Genomic DNA, 20,019 nt, shown 5'->3' with positions numbered 1-20,019 from the left:
GCTATGCATGTGACCAGGTCTGATAAGATCGCAGGCCAAGGACAAACACTGTGGTGTCTGTGGCAGGATATCTCATGGATCACAGAGAAGATAGGTGGGGGGTAAATTGAAAGTAGCAAGTGTAATAAAAATAACGGAGGAAAACTACAAAAATGGCGGAGGACGGAGTATGTAATGAACGTTTGGCGCCTCGGCAATACGTTTCAAATAAATATAGATACAATATGATTATTAATATATTACAAAAGTATAGCAGCGGATGAGGCACACGACCCGGCAGAAGAAAGCGGAAAATGTAATGCCTAAAATGAGGAGAGGTTTGCTTGGCGAACTTGAAGAAAAACAAAGAAGCGTAGGCTTGGAAACGAGGCTGCGCATGCGTAGAGAGTACAACTGGTGCAGAAAAAAAACCTGAAAGTTTTACATACTATCATAGAAATATAGCTCTTTTTTTGACCAGTAAAGTTAGTTCTGAAAAGAACTGTTTTTATTAGCCCCAAAGCCCCCACGGTCCCATCCAGCTCCACGTGTTCTTCGGGAGCCGGCATTGCTTTTCGTCACTCCGGGCACCGCAGAAGGCGGCACTGTAGGCACCCCGGGACACTGCAGAAGCCGGCCCTGAAAGATGGTGGTCCACAGGGCCATGAAAGGCTCCAGGAAGGCGACCGCCCGGACCCCCTCCGAACATTCAAATGCCCCGAGGGGTGGTGGTTCCCGTGGCTGGGTGGTCTGTCCCCCCCATTTTCTATATAAGAGCCCCCCACACAGTTTTTAAAATAAAAAGAGGCCCCAGGGACTGGCAAATCCCCAAGGCTCTGGGGGGGCCATGAGGCCCCCCGCATACATATAGTTAAAGCCAAAAAATTTCATTTTACTGTTTTCTTGTGAATCGATTCTACCGCGGCACAAGATGGCTGTCAACACTTCCTGGTTTGGAGTGTTGACAGACAGTTGACATCCAATCAACATGCAGCTCCTGCTCGTAATTGTACGGATTTCCATACGCGTACAGTACTTCGTCTCTAGATATCACTATGATTTTACTTTTGATTTTCTCTGAAACTACTGAACAGATTTACACCGTTTAACAAAAAGAACAATCTGCGAACCGAACTCTACCTCTCTGCCAAATTTGGTGTAATTCCGTTCAGACGTTCGGGCTGTAGCCAGGCTAAAGGTCCCTATGTAAAATTGCATGGGGAAAACACGTTTTGGGACCCCCTTTTTTTCTCAGCCCTCACTTGATGAATCACCCCCAAACTTTTAGGGAAGGAGCGGAGCAGGCCAATTTCTTGGAGAAATATGCGACGATTCATCAACCAGCGCCAAAGTTATTCCAAATAGAATGTTGTGGTTTTCCTATGGAAAGTAGGTCCTACTGGCGACTGCCAGTAGGTAATATACATATATATATATATTCACTGAAAAAACCATAACGTTATAGTTAGGAAGTAGTATTTGAAAAACCTATGAAATTCACTGAAAAAACCATAGGTTTGACACCAGTTATAGTTAGCTGGAAATTTTACTGACATAAAACCAATGAAATTCCATGTTATAGTTAGTTGGACTCACTATAACTTGCGCGTGTAATGCACTGCTGATGACATTACATATTACATCACTCATGACATGGTCAGTGACATCACTTATGACACCATCCAGTGAATGTGTGTCTTTCTAAAAAATAAATATGTTTTGTATATGTATATGTAAAGGTCGAGGAAAGAATAAATGTTTAAATTATTGTCTTAATGAATGTTTTTTTCAAAAAGAAATGATTGGATAACTGTCTTATTAAGTGTACCTTAGTGAATACATATATTAGCGAGTAATGTTTAAATATTTAAATATATGTATCAGTGTTTCACTTTGTGAATAACTGGCTGCATGGGTTGATGAGTACCTACATGTGTAGGTATTTGGGTTCTTAGATGTTTTTTTAGTATCAGTATGAGTGTTTCTATGGTTTCATGGGGGTATTACTAATCACATAGATGCATGAATGACTAACTCTCTCTTTGTATGTGTTTAGAAGACACCATATGTGCAGGACTGTATGGGTGGTTGAGTGTGTATAGTTTTATATGCAAATAAATGGATGTTCAATAGTTTATTTGCATGTGTGAGTATGTGTGTGAGTAACTTTTGGATGATTGTCGGTGTGTAACAGGATGTATAGGTGTATCACTACATATGATGAGTGAGTATATGTATGAGTGACTATATAGAACTGTTGGTGAATGAGAGAATGTGTATATAGATGGTGGAATTACTGAATTGGTTGTTGTAACTGGTATGGGTATGTCCATTTTTTCGAAAATGTTAATTTCTATTTTCCAATATGTGTTTTAAGGGTTACATTACACTTAAAGGAGGTCTGTCATCAGTGATGTCATAAGTGATGTCACTGACCATGTCATGAGTGATGTAATATGTAATGTCATCAGCAGTGCATTACACGCGCAAGTTATAGTGAGTCCAACTAACTATAACGTGGAATTTCATTGGTTTTATGTCAGTAAAATTTCCAGCTAACTATAACTGGTGTCAAACCTATGGTTTTTTCAGTGAATTTCATAGTTTTTTTGAATGCTAGTTCCTAAGTATGTAATCACGTTCCTAACTACATAGTGTCACCGCCTACACGTCCTGAGAAGCGCATGTAAAGTCACGTGACTTGAAAACAAAACTTCCAATTGGTTATTAGTAGTTTCTGTTCTGGAATATACACGAAGCACTCCACCCACTTTCCTCACAATCTTTTCTACTCTCAAGAGACAACAACGTTGAGCATCTTCCGGAAGTCTTTGCTGAAATGGCTTCCCTACCAGATTCATCTTCCGAATCTGAAGGAAATGAGCGACCACCGTTAAGAAGAAAAAAGGAATCTTTCATTTGGCAATTTTTCACTTATCCTGAAGATCAAAAGAAAGTGAATGCGCCAAAAGTAACCTGCACGATATGCAATTCGGAGCTCTCAAGGGGAAATCCAAATAAAAAATATTCCTTTTCTGCACACACCATGCAGCGGCATGTTAAACAAAGGCATCCTGAGCATTATGCAAAAGCATCGACAAGAGCCCTTGCCACGCTATTACCATCAGAGGTGGCCAGCACATCTTCTGGTGTACGACATGTATCTCCATCGAGTGCTGAAATGGACTTGAGACCATATCTTGCGAAGGTGCATATGAAATGCAACAAGTGTGGAGAAATTCTTTTATATGGAGAGCAGAGCCTCGTTCTTATTAAACTCAAAATTGACAGTCACAAATGCCCCAAGAAAAGATAAATTTCTTCACTTCATTTTCAAACTATTACATACTGAAAAATGTAGTAGCAACTTTAAGAAATCGAAAGCATTATAACACTTCTTTCCCCCCCCCCAAAAAAAAAAAAAAAAGTTCTTTTCAGAACTAACTCTTTCTACCAAAACGTGCTCCAAGAGCATATTATGAGATATTTTTTCGCCGCTTTATTTTAGTGCGAGACCGGGTGCGCGCACCCTCCTATCGCGTACAGGACCTGACACTTGCATATGAAGTCATGTGACTTCAAAACAACACTTCCAATTGGTTCTTGGTAGTTTCTATTCAGGAATTTACACGCAGCACTCCACCCACTTCCATCACTTTCTTTTCTACTCTCAAGAGACAACAACGTCGAACATCTTCCCGAAGACTTCGGTACAATGGCTACCGTTCCGCATTCACCTTCCGAATCTGATGAAAATGAGCGACCAGCTTTCACAAGAAAAACGGAGGCCACGCTATTACCATCAGAAGTAATCAACACATCTTCCGGTGGACGACCTGTATCTCCATCGAGTGCTGAGATGGACTTGAGACCATATCTGGTGAACGTGCACATGAAATGCAACAACTGTGGAGAACTTCTTGTATACGGAGAGCAAAGCTTTACTCTAATTAAACACAAAATTGAGAGTCATAAATGCTCCAAGAAAAGTTAAATTTCTTCACTTTATTTGGATAGTATGACATACTGAAAAATATCATAGCAACTTTAAGAAATCGAATGCATCAAAACACTTGTTTCCAAAAAAAAAAAAAAAAAAAGTTCTTTTCAGAACTAACTCTTTCCACCAAAACATGCTCGAAGAGCATATTATAAGATGTTTTTTTGCCGCTTTATTTTAGTGCGAGACCGGGTGCGCGCACCCTTCTATCGCGTACAGGACCTGACACTCCCATGTGAAGTCATGTGACTTCTAAACAACACTTCTAATTGGTTCTTGGTAGTTTCTATTCTGCAATTTACACGCAGCACTCCACCCACTACCATCACTTTCTTTTCTACTCTCAAGAGACAACAACGTCGAACATCTTCCCGAAGACTTTGATACAATGGCTACCGTTCCGCATTCATCTTCCGAATCTGATGAAAATGAGCGACCACCTTTCACAAGAAAAACGGAGGCCACGCTATTACCATCAGAAGTAATCAACACATCTTCCGGTGGACGACCTGTATCTCCATCGAGTGCTGAGATGGACTTGAGACCATATCTGGCGAACGTGCACATGAAATGCACGAACTGTGGAGAACTTCTTGTATACGGAGAGCAAAGCTTTACTCTAATTAAACAAATAATTGAGAGTCATAAATGCTCCAAGAAAAGTTACATTTCTTCACTTTATTTGGATAGTATGACATACTGAAAAATGTCGTCGCAACTTTAAGAAATAAAAAGCATCATAACACTTGTTTCCAAAAAAAAAAAAAAAAAAAAAGTTCTTTTCAGAACTAACTCTTTGTACCAAAACAAGCTTGAAGAGCATATTAGCTGATATTTTCTCGCCGCTTTCTTATAGTGCGCGACCGGGTGCGCGCACCCACCTATCGCGTCGAGACACGCATGTGCAGTCATGTGACTTTAAAACAACACTTCCAATTGGTTCTTAGTAGTTTCTATTCTGCAATTTACACGGAACACTCCACCCACTTCCCTAGAAAACCAGTTTATCGTAAATCTTTTAAAGCCTCCTCTTATGAAATATTCGACATCAATCACATAGCAGAGTACTAAATAGCACTATATACACTCCGTCCCTTAATTATAAGAGACTTATTGCTATGTAAAATCAACTTTTGTTTTCCAAGATAATGTAAAATGCTGAGCCTATTACATAATTTTATTACACATATATGTTACTAGTCTCCTTCGAGTACTAACACCGTAGAAAATACCACCAATAGCGGTGATATTTTTTACACCGAGAACGGGCGATTTCTATCGCTTACAGCCCTTACAATTATAAAGTTTTATTTCCTAAGTCTCTGATCTCCAACTGTGCAACGTAGATCCCCTGTGTGTCGCAATAAGGTCCATAAACAAAAACTACAGAGCCAGCATTATAAACATACACAAAACAACAAAACGACAAGAGCCACCATGCTAATATATATCCTTAATATAATAAACCTCTGAGAATAAATACATATTTCCGTGGCAGCCCATAACACAAATGTGGCGTCCTCTGACTCTGCTCCATTACCAAACACCGTAACTCCCCGCCCCCCTCACTTTTCACTAAACTCCGCACTCCACCCCAGCCAAACCCCCTATTACAAACCCCCAACCTACCCTCCCTGCCCAAACCCACCATGAACCTCAAACCGCCCCTAGAAAACTTATAAGACACAGGATTACTAAAACTCAAAGAATACGCAACAGGCACATAATGTAAATAGTACATAAAGACACATATTTTTTCCAAAATACTATTTAAAAACATGTTCTATTTTTAATAAATCTATCATGCATCTGACCCTCTAGAACTGCTTTCAAAACGTGAACTATAAACCTCTACTTTTCATTTTCAAACCATACACTTTCTTCTGACCCTCTAGAACTGCTTTCAAAACATGAACTATAAACCTCTACTTTTCATTTTCAAACCATACATTTTCAATTACATTATTTTTTTTCCACAATTCATGTAATGTTACAAACCTTTTCTAAAATACACCAGTCCGTATCATTTATAAGGATTTATTTTCAGTCTTCATCAGTGACACTTTCTTCATATACAATAGAAATCACTATAACTTTTTAAACGACAATGCTAACGCAGTAAAAATAACCCTTCATTTACTTTCCTTTAAGAATGCACACTATGTACCCCACGCATGCGTTTCTTAATCTTTGTATTTGGCAGCGAATACCGACCTTGAATCGGAAGACATGAACAAGAGCGCCATTGTCACATTTAAAACTGAACGTTGCATCTGCTCACACACATATCTTTCACTAAGCTAACATTCACAGAAAACAGCATTGATGTAAAAAAAAATTGACCTTGCTTTAAAACTCCCTCAAATCACTCCCTTATTTTTTAACGCATCCTCCAGTTCAAAAAAAGCTACTTTTTTAATAACCACTAAGCAATATATAAGTGACTAGACTCCTAGAAAATTTATCAAGTCATTCTGCTCCTCTCCACTGCATAGCCAGCGACCTAATTCTGTGGAGTTGCTATACAACCGGCAGTGCTGCGCCGTTTCCTGTACCATCTTGGGAAATTCAAAATGGATGTCCCTCCTGCCTTCGCAAACGAGCCGGGCCACTTAGAACTATTTCGCCAGAGGATGCTTGGCTACTACGGCATCTTACCACTCTCGACTTTGAATACTTCATATCGATTATCATTTCGATATTCGCATTTCACCTGTGTGCAGCCTGTATTTCATTGCCTGAGCTGTGATTTCACGTGGGCCCTGGATTTATGTCTCTGCAATTTGGTACCTCCTGAACCGAATTACAATCACCTCATGAATCCGTTACTTGATCATGAACAGCTTTGTTACAACGGAGGGTTTATGGCCTTTGCAGCGATACAAGGAGTTCTGGGTCATTGGAATATATTCGCAGCGGCGCAAGATTTCCTAACAGAGAGCTACATCGAAAACCCACCGAGCTGCCCTATGATGGTAAAAGACACTCCAATAATGACAGATCATGAATGCTCCTTTCATCTTCTCAATTGGATGGCTGACATGTTTTCAGATGATAACAATGATTTCATGTTAGAGGCACTTGCTGCATACTTTGCCTACACAATGGACGCTTAACTCTTTCCTAACAGCGAGCTACATCGAAAACCCACCAAGCTGCCCTCTGATGGTAAAAGAGGCTCCGATTATAACAGATCATGAGTACTGCTTTACTCTTTTCCATTGGATAGCTGACATACTTTCAAATGATAAAACTGATTTCCTGTTACAAGCAGAAGCTACCTATTTTGCCTAAACAATGCTTCAATAACTCTCAAACAAGCCATTGACGTCCTCATTTCCTTTTGGTTTTCTATATTCTTCACGTTCTTTTCCATATTTTCTTTTGAAGAACAGACCTATTTGCTTTACTAACAGTGGACATTATGATTTCGTGTTGTTTGACAGCTGATTCATAAAGTAATGATGTATAACCACTTGCATTTTCATATATCGTTCCTAAACTGAAAGGCCAGAAACCTTCTTCCATTTATTAAAATATAGTATACTTCCTTATAAGAGTGTACAATGTTTTTTTCCAACTATATTCATTTTTCTTCAACTATAGCATTTGTATTCCATGTACTACTGACAATACCAATTACTGTGTTTTTTGCAATTTCTGTACTCATATTACATAATGATTTGCCTTTAAAACAGTACATTTCTAAATAAACATTTCAAATATTCACGGTTTCTCTTTTAATCCATAATCTCAACTGAAATGATTTCATATTGAAAAACTATTCATGGGTTCCACATAACCTTAACTGTAGTCACTGAGGACCTTATTTATGAAGACCTTCCGCCGCCAGTGCCTCATTTTTTAAAATGGTAAAAAGTAACGCACCGGTGGCGCAAGGCCTTCATAAATAAAGTCCTGAATGTTTTCTTTTCTCGACCTCACTTACTGATACTAGAACCTGCAAGCCAATTAAGGCCCGTGAACTCTTTCTTAGTAGGTCGCGCACCGTAAAGACAGTTATACCACTGTTAACATTTTTTTTTTACTGTTACTAAGCACCGACACAGTTCCGCTTCACTCAGAGTTAATCACTGCTCCCACGCTTCTACAGGCCAGACGCTATGTCGTATTTCTCTCCTTATCACCCTTTCATCTCCACAATAACAAACAGTTGTCCGCCAGCCACCAGAGAACAGACTCAGATGCAGATGCACCAAAGAGTGAACCCATCACCAACTGCCATCTCCGGCTGTTTCCATGGTTACACCTCATTCTGCACCTTGCTGAAGGCACAGGTCAAAAGTTCATCTCTCAACGTTCTACAGCTAACTAAGAAGACTATTTTCCCTCCAGAAACACCTGCCAATCCACAACTCTGTTACATGTCTTGTTTTTTCACACCCAATAGTACTTTTCGTTTAACATAAACATTGACCTGTTCACTCTCCACTTGTTACAATCAACCAATCATTTTTATTTTTTTAACCACACCCAGCCTCTTCCTTTTTCTTTATTTAAAATTTCAACTTCTAACTACCATTCCACTTCCAGAACCGATCGGAGACGACTACAAATCCCTTGAAAATGAAGGTCTGGCTAATAGGACACAGTTATATTCACTGGAGTGAAAAATATGCAGTAAGCAGACGAATTTGCAACCTCAGCTTACCAAATGTACACATAACATGGATTTCCAAAAGAGGATTGAAATGTCACCAATTAATTCCATTGGTGAAAACTTTTATGCATCTCCCAGAACCAGACCTTATAATTGTGCACTGTGGTGGGAACGATCTAGGCACAATCACTGGGGTAGGTCTGGAAATGCTACTAAAAGACACCTTTCGACAATTGATGACACTTTTTCCTCGATCTGCCTTGGTATATTCCAATATATGCCAAAGACAGAAATGGAATTGGTCCAATCACCATTGTGCACAATTTGAGAAAGCAAGGAGACATGTAAATAAATCTGTTTCTGCGTTCCTCAGAGATTATAGCATGGGTTCTATTTACCACAACAACTTGCGATACCACATGCAAGACGTCTATAGGAGAGACGGTGTTCATTTCACGAATGAGGGAAACAGAATCTTCCTCTGCAACATCAGGCTCTGCATCGGTACTTACTTATAAATGCAGAAAACACTCAATTAACACAAGGGCTCTTTTCAGAGCCACCTTATATCTAAGCACTCAAACTTCTGATTTACCTCCACTTTCACACTCTTGTAAATAGGTGTGCGCGACCGGGTGCGTGCACCCCGTATTTTTTTTCGGGGGAAAATTATATCTTTTCGCGTTTAAGGGCCTTACTGCACACCCTGAGAAAACCTACGCAGGAAGACAATCTCTACCTTCTCCCCTTTCCATGTTTCAACGCTTTGAAATGAACAATATATTTACTCGCAGTGACAAAATGGCGGACAAAACTTCCTGATTTCCTTCGAATCGAACGTTAACAGACGTCACGCAGCCAAAAAAAATTCCACTCACGCGCAGCCGCTTGGGTGCGCGCACGTGTGCGCGCCTATAGATATATAATTGACTTTAACTTTAATTTTCTCAACAACTACTGAACGGATTTACACCATTCCAAAAAAAGCGTAATCTGCGAACAAGACTCTACAGTTTTGGCAAATTTCTTATAAATTCATTCACCCGTTCGAACTGTAGCCGAGTCTAAAGGTCCTATGGAAAATAACATTGAGAAAACACGTTTTGGGACCCCCCTTATATCTCAGCCCCCACTTGACCAATCCCCCCCAAACTTTCAGGGAAGGAGTGCAGCGAACCTAGCCATCTTCTTTGAGAAATTCGCAAAGACTCATCCACCAGGGCCAAAGTTATTCCAAATAGAATGTTGAGGATTTCCTATGGAAAACAATCCTAACTATAACTACCTACTGGCGACCGCCAGTAGGTAATATATATATATATATATATATATATATATATATATATATCCTGCAATATCCAAGTATTGACTGCCTCCACCAGAACGAGAGTTGCGTCGTCTCGGTAAGACTCCTTGGATTGAGTCCCTTACACTCCTTTACACAAACGACCACGCCATGTGAGATTCAGTATTTCTTTATTTCTGCCGCTGCAAAACGCGTTTCGACTACGCAGTAGTCTTGATCACTGGTTGTGGTTAAGAAAGCGCGCGGCCATTTTAAAGTAAAGTCTTTGCATCATCATGCACGTGATTGACCACATGTCAACTGACAGGAAAGGTAGACTAGATTTTAACAATTCATTATTTGTACGATAATTTACACATTTGCTTCCACATGATTAAATACATTTGTTTAGAATGCATAATAATTACCATTGAATTCTTAGCACGGACAACCTTAAGATTGTTGTAAAGTGTTATGTGCGAGTATTTGTAAGTTTTTTTAATACATTTGAAAACTTTATTGACAATGACGCGCGCTAACATGATTACGCTGTATATCTGCATAGTACATACACTTTGTCAATACTTCTCACAATTCCGTAAATCGAAATTCGGAAAATATAGCCCATGTGGGCTTAACCTAAATATCTATCGAGTTGTATTAATGTTGCTGATTTTCGTCTAGGTTATAGAGTTACAAACTGTGTTTCTATCTCACACTCGTTTTAAAACATTACAATATATATATATATATATATATATATGTACATTACCTACTGGCAGTCACCAGTAGGTAGTTATAGTTAGGACCTACTTTCCATAGGTAAACCCCAACATTCTATTTGGAATAACTTTGGCGCCGGTGGACGAATCTTTGCGAATTTCTCAAAGAAGATGGCCTGCTCTTCGTCAAGTGGGGGCTGAGATAAAAGGGGGGTCCCAAAACGTGTTTTCCCCATGTTATTTTTTATAGGACGTTTAGACACGGCTACAGCTCGAACGGCTGAATGGATTTATAAGAAATTTGTTAGAAAGGTAGAGTCCGGCTCACAGATTACGCTTTTCTTTGAATGGTGTAAATCTGTTAAGTAGTTGCTGAGAAAATTAACTTTGAAAAAAATATATATTGGGCTACATTGGGCTATATATATGTTAGAGCCCAAATGTAGCCCAATGTAGCCCAAAGATGGCCACCAGAGACAAAAAAAAACAAATGTAGCCCAAATATCAGCCAGATGTAGCCCAACTATAGCCCAATGACAGGATGTCCCAGAGTGTTCTAAAGAACAACTAGAGTGCTAACAGTCTTACTTATGACAAAAGTATGGCACACCTGAAGTTATCTTGATTGAAATAAAGTGTTAACACTTAAAACATTTAATTTGCAAAGGAACAAAATGAGGGGGTTCATTTTGCCATAGAAATTATGATTAGTGCTGAAGAAAGAAAAATTAGGGCACATTTTGAGTGACTTCTCAAATCCTCTTATATTTCATTAAAAAAATTCTGATATGCAGTCTCCCGAGATGGCCACCAGAGACAAAAGAGCCCAAATGTAGCCCAAATATCAGCCAGATGTAGCCCAACTATAGCCCAAAGACAGTAGTTAGGGCCTAGTTTCCATTGGAAATCCGCAACATTCTATTGAGAATAACTTTGACGCCGGTAGACAAATCTTTGGAAATTTCTCAAAGAAGATGGCCTGCTCCGCCCCGCTCCTTCCCTGAAAGTTTGGGGGGGATTCCTCAAGTGGGGGCTGAGATAAAAGGGGGGTCCCAAAACGTGTTTTCCCCATGTTATTTTCCATAGGACGTTTAGACACGGCTAAAGCTCGAACGGCTGAATGGATTTATAAGAAATTTGGTAGAAAGGTAGAGTCCAGCTCGCAGATTACGCTTTTCGTTGAATTATGTAAATCTGTTCAGCAGGTGCTGAGAAAATTAACTTTGAAAAAATATATATTGGGCTACATTGGGCTATATATATGTTAGAGCCCAAATGTAGCCCAATGTAGCTCAACGTAGCCCAATGTAGCCCAAAGATGGCCACCAGAGACAAAAAAACAAATGTAGCCCAAATATCAGCCAGATGTAGCCCAACTATAGCCCAATGACAGAATGTCCCAGAGTGTTCTAAAGAACAACTAGAACACTAACAGTCTTACTTATGACAAAAGTATGGCACACCTGAAGTCATCTTGATTGGAATAAAGTGGTAACACTTAATACATTTAATTTGCAAAGGAACAATGAGTCATGAGTGATGTCACTGACCATGTCATGAGTGATGTAATATGTGACGTCATCAGCAGTGCATTGCACGCGCAAGTTATAATGAGTCCAACTAACTATAATGTGGGAATTTCAATTATTTTATGCGAGTAAAATTTCCACCTAACTATAACTGGTGTGAAACCTATGGTTTATTCAGTGAATATATATATACATATATATATATATATTCAATGAAAAAACCATTGGTTTTAGGCCATATATAGTTAGGAATTAGCATTTACAAAACCTTATTTTACTCGCATAAAACCATTGAAATTCCATATATAGTTAGAAGCGCTAACTATATATCGCGCACCCGCAATCCACTGCTGATGATGTCACAAATTACATCATTCATGACATGGTCAGTGACATCACTGATGACATCACTGATGACATCTCAAATGACATCACTGATGACATCACTGATGACAACATCCAGTGATTGTATGTGTCTGTAAAGTTTAAATATGTTTTACATATTGAAGAATGAGTGGATGTATAAGTGTCTGGATGAAGAATTTAGTAGGTGCATGACTGACTGTATGAAAGAGTGATTAAATGTGTCTCACTGAGTGCATGGGTTAGTGACTAAACTGTCTTAATTTGTGCATCAGTATGTTTGTTGTTGTGTAAGCTGCTGCATGTGTTGATCAGTAGCTATAAGAGTGGCCATATGGGTTATTGATTGGTTGCCCAAGTATTTGAATGGGAGGCTGAGTGTGTGTGTGGGTGGCTGGGAGGTGCGTGACTCTGTGCATAGATGTGTAAGCAGTTGATTCACTAGGAGTATGAGTTCAAGAGTGCATGTGGAAACAGCTATATGGGCGGTTGACTGTGCATGGGTCTGTTGGTGAGTGAATGGATTTCTCATTGCTACATGTGCAAGTAAGTACGTATGTAAAACACAATACATGTGAGAGTTGAGATATATAAATAACTGAACATAAGAGCCAGTGAATGTGTGAGTGGCTGTATCGATCACTGTGAGCTTGTATCAGGGATTATATAAGAGAGTAAATATGTGTTATTATATGTTTGAATAAGTAAGATGTGTATAACTGTATAGTTGAGGAAATGGAGGTGTGATTGATTCTTTGCATGACTGACTAGGTGTGTGAGTAACTCCATGGATGAGTGACAGTCTGTGAGTGTCTGTTTATACTGAGTGTATGTAAGGTTATATTAGAGTCTGAAGAGGTTCATTGTATTATCACATGAGAGATGTGATCAGTGATGACAAATGAGATGTCATCAGTGATGTCATTTGAGTTGTCATCAGTGATGTCATCAGTAATGTCATTTGAGATGTCATCAGTGATGTCATTTGAGTTGTGATCAGTGATGTCATCAGTGATGTCATTTGAGATGTCATCAGTGATGTCATCAGTGATGTCACTGACCATGTCATGAATGATGTAATATGTGACATCATCAGCAGTGGATTGCGGGTGCGCGATATATAGTTAGCGCTTCTAACTATATATGGAATTTCAATGGTTTTATGCGAGTAAAATAAGGTTTTGTAAATGCTAATTCCTAACTATATATGGCCTAAAACCAATGGTTTTTTCATTGAATTTTCAAGGTTTTGTAAATGCAAATTCCTAACTATATATCCACTATAACCTATGGTTTTTTCTATGAATTTCATTGGTTTTTTAATAGCAAATATGAAAAGCTTTAAAATGTCAAGTACGTGATAGATAAAAACATTTTCGTATTTATGCACGCTGATGTGCTTTGAACGCTGCACCCCCCCCCCTCCCCTCTTTTGTCTTAGTAGTACTCTCTCTTTGCAGATACTGAAGGGTAGTTAACGCAGGCCTTTACCCCCGTTGTAATCCGTCGTGCCTCCTTGTCTCTCCATTTGATTGATTGTTGTCCAAGCATTTACTGTTTTAGAATTGGTTCTCTTTGAATCATTCTCTATTTACAAACAAGCACAAAGTCGCAATACTCTGTTTAGTCTTTGCAGATAGTGAAAAATCGTGTAAAAAAATAAAAGTAATCGAGCAAAATCAATAGGCCACTAATTGGATCTCTTTTTGACCTCGCTAAAATAGAAATATTAGGAACAACCCTTCATGAGAAATACGAAAATAGTGAGATGAACTGAGCTCCACACCATGAGGGCTGCAAGACAGCTCGGCTCCATCACCCATCCCGCACAAAATAACGACAAACCCTATGCAAATATTAAAAATATAGACAACACACCAGCAAAGAAACAGGGTAAAACATTTTATTAAAAAACTATTTACATAACTTTGGTTTATAAGATGATGTCAGTAGTGGACCGATGTGTGAATAGATCGAAAGCAGCACAAGGCTCCAAGATCCGGATGGCAAGCTCCTGGATGTTGGGTGCCATAGTTTAGAGTTCTGAATTTCAGCCTTTTTCAATGCCTGTGCTTTGTTGAATCAAAATGGCGGCTTGACACAAAGCTGACTCAAGCGTTGCTACTGATGCTATGCAGACCAAAACTGGTTTTCAGTTTGTACATTTTTCTAGATTTTTCAATCCAAGTTTGGTTGACTTTGTAGAACGATGGCTTCAGATTTTCAACATACGGTGTGGTGGCGCTGACTGGGAGGGGGCGCTTCGCTCCTGCCCCCTCCCCAAGTAAGATTTTCATACGTGAAAGTACGTTAATGGTTTTGGTCCCTGAGATGCTTCGATGTCACTGCCATTCTCAAATAGCATAAGTTCTGGATGTTGGGTGCCATAGTTAAGAGTTCTGAGCAGTGCTTGTAACACTGTCTAAAGCTTATTTCCACCTACTGCAGCTTCACTATTCTCAAAGTAAGTGAGTGTCGTTTGTAGACCTGACTGCATTAGAAAACAATGTGATATGTTACCTTCCTAAACAGCTTGACGGAGGCCCCTGAGGGGCGGTGTGATGGCCATGGACTCGGAGAAGACGCATGGCTCCGACACCCTCCCCAAGTCTTATAGCACTGGTGTAGCCTGAGATCGCCCCCGACATAGGCGGCCGGCTCCCGGGGTCCGGCGGAACTTTTTGCCTTTTGATGACTCTTCAATTTTGGACCTTGTCCCACAATCCGTTTGACCTGAAGACAAGCTGTAGTGGGGCGCCCCTTTATCGTTTTAGTTGCCATTCCGCCCGCTTTTGCTACACTGTGCCTCTTCCGCCATTCAGCTGTTTACCGCCCGCTCTTGCGACTACAGCGTCTCGCTCACCATGTAGTTGAGTTGCGCCCGCTCTTGCGGTGCAGCGATAGGCGGCTGCCACAGGACTCTCAAAATGGCGGCCGGCTCTTCAGTTTTGGGCCTGGTCCACTAAAATGGCCCTGGGACACCTTGGAACTCGGACGCTTCCCTGATAGGGCTTGGGTCCCATTCTCGAAAAGCGTCCCCTCAGCCGTGAAGATTCTACAAAAGTCTTGGGGGCCTCCGACTCCCGCAGGCTTCTGGTGGGGAGCGGCTGCCATGATTGCTCGTGGAATGGCCACGACGGAGCTACGAGATGGTAGTGGTCTCATGCTGACGCCTGCTTAAGTCTGAAACATCCAGAAACACTATAGACTACCAATTCGATCAGTTCCGGTAGCGCCCCAACATGACCCGGAAGAGAAGAACTTGCCCTCCCCTCTTTGACTGATGGTTCTTGTTGCCTGTCCCCTCTGTTCTCATTTAACAGAACTTTTTGGACTGCTGAAAGGGGTTGTGTTCTGAACGCTGGTTGGTGGAGACATTTAGACTATATTCTTGACCTACGTTGTCGCGTAATGCGTTTTATGACACGCCGCGTTAGCGCACCCGGAAGTGATCCGAGGCGCGGCGCGCAGCGCGTAACGTAAGCATAACAGGTCATGTGACTTGTTAATAAAACTTTTCATTGGTTCATTTTACTTTTGTTAATTTAATGATGAAAAGCTTGGTCATATGACCTAAAAATTACGCTTTTTATTATTTTCGAACAATATTTTTTTTTCAAACATATGTTATAATATTCCAGGCTAATGTACTTTCCCAGAAAATTTACAACTGTCTTGCAAGTAAAATATATTCCTTTTTCGAGAAAAAGGGCGTTTCTTCCTTCCATGACGGAGCCGTTGAGTAAAAGAGATTCGGCCTGCTGTCTTAGTCGCCGATACGCCTGATTATCAGATTCTTATCGATCACTTTATGTTGCAGACATGAAAAACACAACTGCCCTTGACCATTTATCTTTACTGCGTTCCTACATATAAAACCTTTTATCCGTCATGTAATTGGACTGCTTTATTTCACTTGCCTTTTACTGATTCGAAAACAGTGACTAAAAGTAAAAACTTTACCAATGTAAATACTACTACCGTGTTTTGTTTTAAAAACCTTTTATTGTGAAAATGTCAGTATACAAATACGGGCCTATAACCACGTGGGCCGGCCACGGAGCAAACTGAAATCGTATATGATGAGGAGACATTTACACTGTAGAGGAACGTAACGAGCGGGCCATTAGGTTGCAAGAACTAAGGTGTCTAACAGTTGCGGAATCGGTGGACATACATTTTGTAATTAAAATAGAACAGGGCCACTTACAATAACATTTTCTAGATATACATTTGCGGGCAAGGAGTTACGAGTCCCATTTATACCGGCGCCATTTTGGGCGAGGCCGGGCAGGTCCAAGATATAGTCAAAATGTCTCCACCAACCATCGGCCAGACCAGAACCCCTTTCGGCCCTTTATGCTACAAGATGGTGTCTTCCATTCAGAAAATATTGTTGGCAGCATTTTGAAAGGAAACAGAAACAGCCGTTCTCCTAGTGAGTTTCACATTGTTACATTTACGAAGAATGTTGAAGAGTAGTATGTGGAAAATCTGAAGCCATTTTTCTACAAACTCTCAATCAGACTTGGATGGAAAAAAAAAACCTGAAGAATGTACAAACTGAAAACCAATTTTTGTCTGTATAGCACCAACAGTAACGCTTGAGTCAGCTTTGTGTCAAGCCGCCATTTTCATTCAATCAATAGCGTCCCCCTGCACACATTCAGGGACCTGATCGTGTCTTCAGATGAAACGGATTGTAGGAAAAGAAGCAGAAAGGAAAAGGCAAAAAGTTCCGCCGGACCTAGTGAAGCTGCAGCAGGTGCAAATAAGCTTCAGACAGTCTTACAAGCACTGCTCAGAACTCTCAACTGAGGCACTCAACATCCAGGACTTGCCATTCGGATCTTGGCGCCTTGTGCTGGGTCCGACCTATTCACACATCGGTCCACTACTGACATCACCTCATAAGCCAACGGGGCACCCCACGCCGACTTTCGGCGCAGCATTGTAGGATGGCCACACCAGTGCGGCAACTTGCTGGACACAACATCGGGGCCATCCAGATCTCGGCGCGTTCGACTCACTGTACCGCAACAGTGACCGCAACTCAGCTGGACACGCCGTCTTTCGGCGCAGCATTGTAGGATGGCCACACCAGTGCGGCAATTTGCTGGACACCACCTCGGTGCCATCCGGATCTCGGCGCGTTCGAGTCACTGTACCGCAACAGTGACCGCAATTCAGCTGGACACGCCGTCTTTCGGCGCAGCATTGTAGGATGGCCACACCAGTGCGGCAATTTGCTGGACACCACCTCGGTGCCATCCGGATCTCGGCGCGTTCGAGTCACTGTACCGCAACAGTGACCGCAACTCAGCTGGACACGCCGTCTTTCGGCGCAGCATTGTAGGATGGCCACACCAGTGCGGCAATTTGCTGGACACCACCTCGGTGCCATCCGGATCTCGGCGCGTTCGAGTCACTGTACCGCAACAGTGACCGCAACTCAGCTGGACACGCCGTCTTTCGGCGCAGCATTGTAGGATGGCCACACCAGTGCGGCAATTTGCTGGACACCACCTCGGTACCATCCGGATCTCGGCCCGTTGTGCTGCCTTCGGCCTATTCGCACATCGGTCCGCTACTGACGCCGCCTCACGTGCCAACGGATTTTCTACGCTTTTTGTAGCCCTATGCCGCATAACAGGTCATGTGACTTGTTTATAAAACTTTTCATTGGTTCATTTTACTTTTGGTTTCCTAAAGATGGAAGGCTTGGTCATATGACCTAAAAATAACACTTTTCATTGGTTTAGAACATTTTTTTTTCCCAAACGATGAAAGCCCCACCTTGTTTCTGGATCATTCAGACTGAAGCTGGCGTCAGCATGAGAGCACCACCATCTCGTGGCTCCGTCGTGGTCATTCCGCGAGCAATCATGGCAGCCGCTCCCCACCGGAAGCCTGCAGGAGTCGGGGGCCCCCAAGACTTTTGTACAATCTTCACGGCTGAGGGGACGCTTTTCGAGAATGGAGCCCAAGCCCTAGCAGGCAAGCGTCCGAGTTCCAAAGTGTCCCAGGGCCATTTCAGTGGACCAGGCCCAAAACCGAGGAGCCGTCCGCCATTTTAAGAGCCATGTGGCAGCCGCCTATCGCTGCACTGCAAGAGTGGGAGCAACTCAACAACATGGTGAGCGAGACGCTGTAACCGCAAGAGCGGGCGCAACTCAGCTAGATGGCCGCCACCTGGGGAGGCCCGTTCACGCCGCCTCCCCCACGCCCCCCCCGGGCCGCCGCACGCCAATTTTCGGAGCAGCATTGTAGGATACCAAAACCAGTGCGGCAGTTTACTGGACATCACCTGGGTGCCTGTCGTACATGTTGTGTCAGCCATGTGACACTGGACACAGACCGCTACTGACGAGGCCTCCCCCCGCACCACCCGGGACGCCCCACACTGTTTTTCTGTGCTGCATTGTAGGATCCCTAAACCAGTGCGGCACACAGGCGACATCACCTGGGTGCCGTCCAGAACTCTGCACGTTGTGCTGCCTTGGGACTATTCGCACAACAGACCGCTACTGACGAGGCCTCCCCCCGCCCCACCCGGGACGCCCCACGCCAATTTTCGGAGCAGCATTGTAGGATCCCTAAACCAGTGCGGCACCCAGGCGACATCACCTGGGTGCCGTCCAGAACTCTGCACGTTGTGCTGCCTTGGGACTATTCGCACAAAAGACAGCTTCTAACCATTGTTGCTTTTTGTGTTGAGAAATGTTTAAATGTTTTTAGTTTTTGTTCCGTTCGTTAAAGTTAATAGTTAATAAAGTTTTATAACCTTACTTTGTTGGAGTGTTATCTATTTTTTTTAAAAACGGGTGAATGGGGCCTTGAATCGGGTTACTGTCATGTGTGGGCTTTGGAAGTGTGCTGCTGCAGGATCGGACATTTCAAACTCAAATGCACGTTCTTTTTCTTACCTTTCCGAAGCATGGAGCGCAATAGCAAGCAGAGAAAGGGTGATGCACGTGTTGAACACTACCTGACCTGGCAAGTTGCTGGCAGTGCCCCCCCGCCCGCTCCTGAAAGAGGAAACACACACACCGCCGCTCCGAGTACTTCACAAATCTTTAAAAGACCATGCGCTTGTTCATGAGGCTTAAATGGTTTATCACCTCTTCTAGAACCCCTGCATCGACCCTCTGACGTTTCCTGGAAAAATTACCATGTAACACAATACCAAGCCCTGTCAGCTGAAACCCCCAAGGAATCGTGGGGCATATTATCAAGGGGGTTTATCTCCGCTTTTTTGGCTTTAAAAGCCTTGAAAGCAGAGATAAAATTATCTCCCTATTACCAAGCTGTCGCTAACACCAGTTAGTGACAGCTAAAAGGAGATAGCGACCATCTTGGGCCCCGCTTTGCATGTCAGTGATACTTATCACTAATGACATGCAAAGTGGCGTGCCAAGATGTTAGCGACTGGAAACAGTCCCTAACATCGCTACCTTCTATTACCAACTTTTGGAGATATCTCCAAAATCTAACACCTGCCCTGAGCAGTTCTTAGCCAT

Source organism: Lissotriton vulgaris, chromosome 3_1 (assembly GCF_964263255.1).
Source record: "Lissotriton vulgaris chromosome 3_1, aLisVul1.2, whole genome shotgun sequence".
NCBI lineage: Eukaryota > Metazoa > Chordata > Amphibia > Caudata > Salamandridae > Lissotriton > Lissotriton vulgaris.
The sequence above is the reverse complement of the archived record's forward strand: the minus strand, read 5'-3'. Positions refer to the sequence as shown.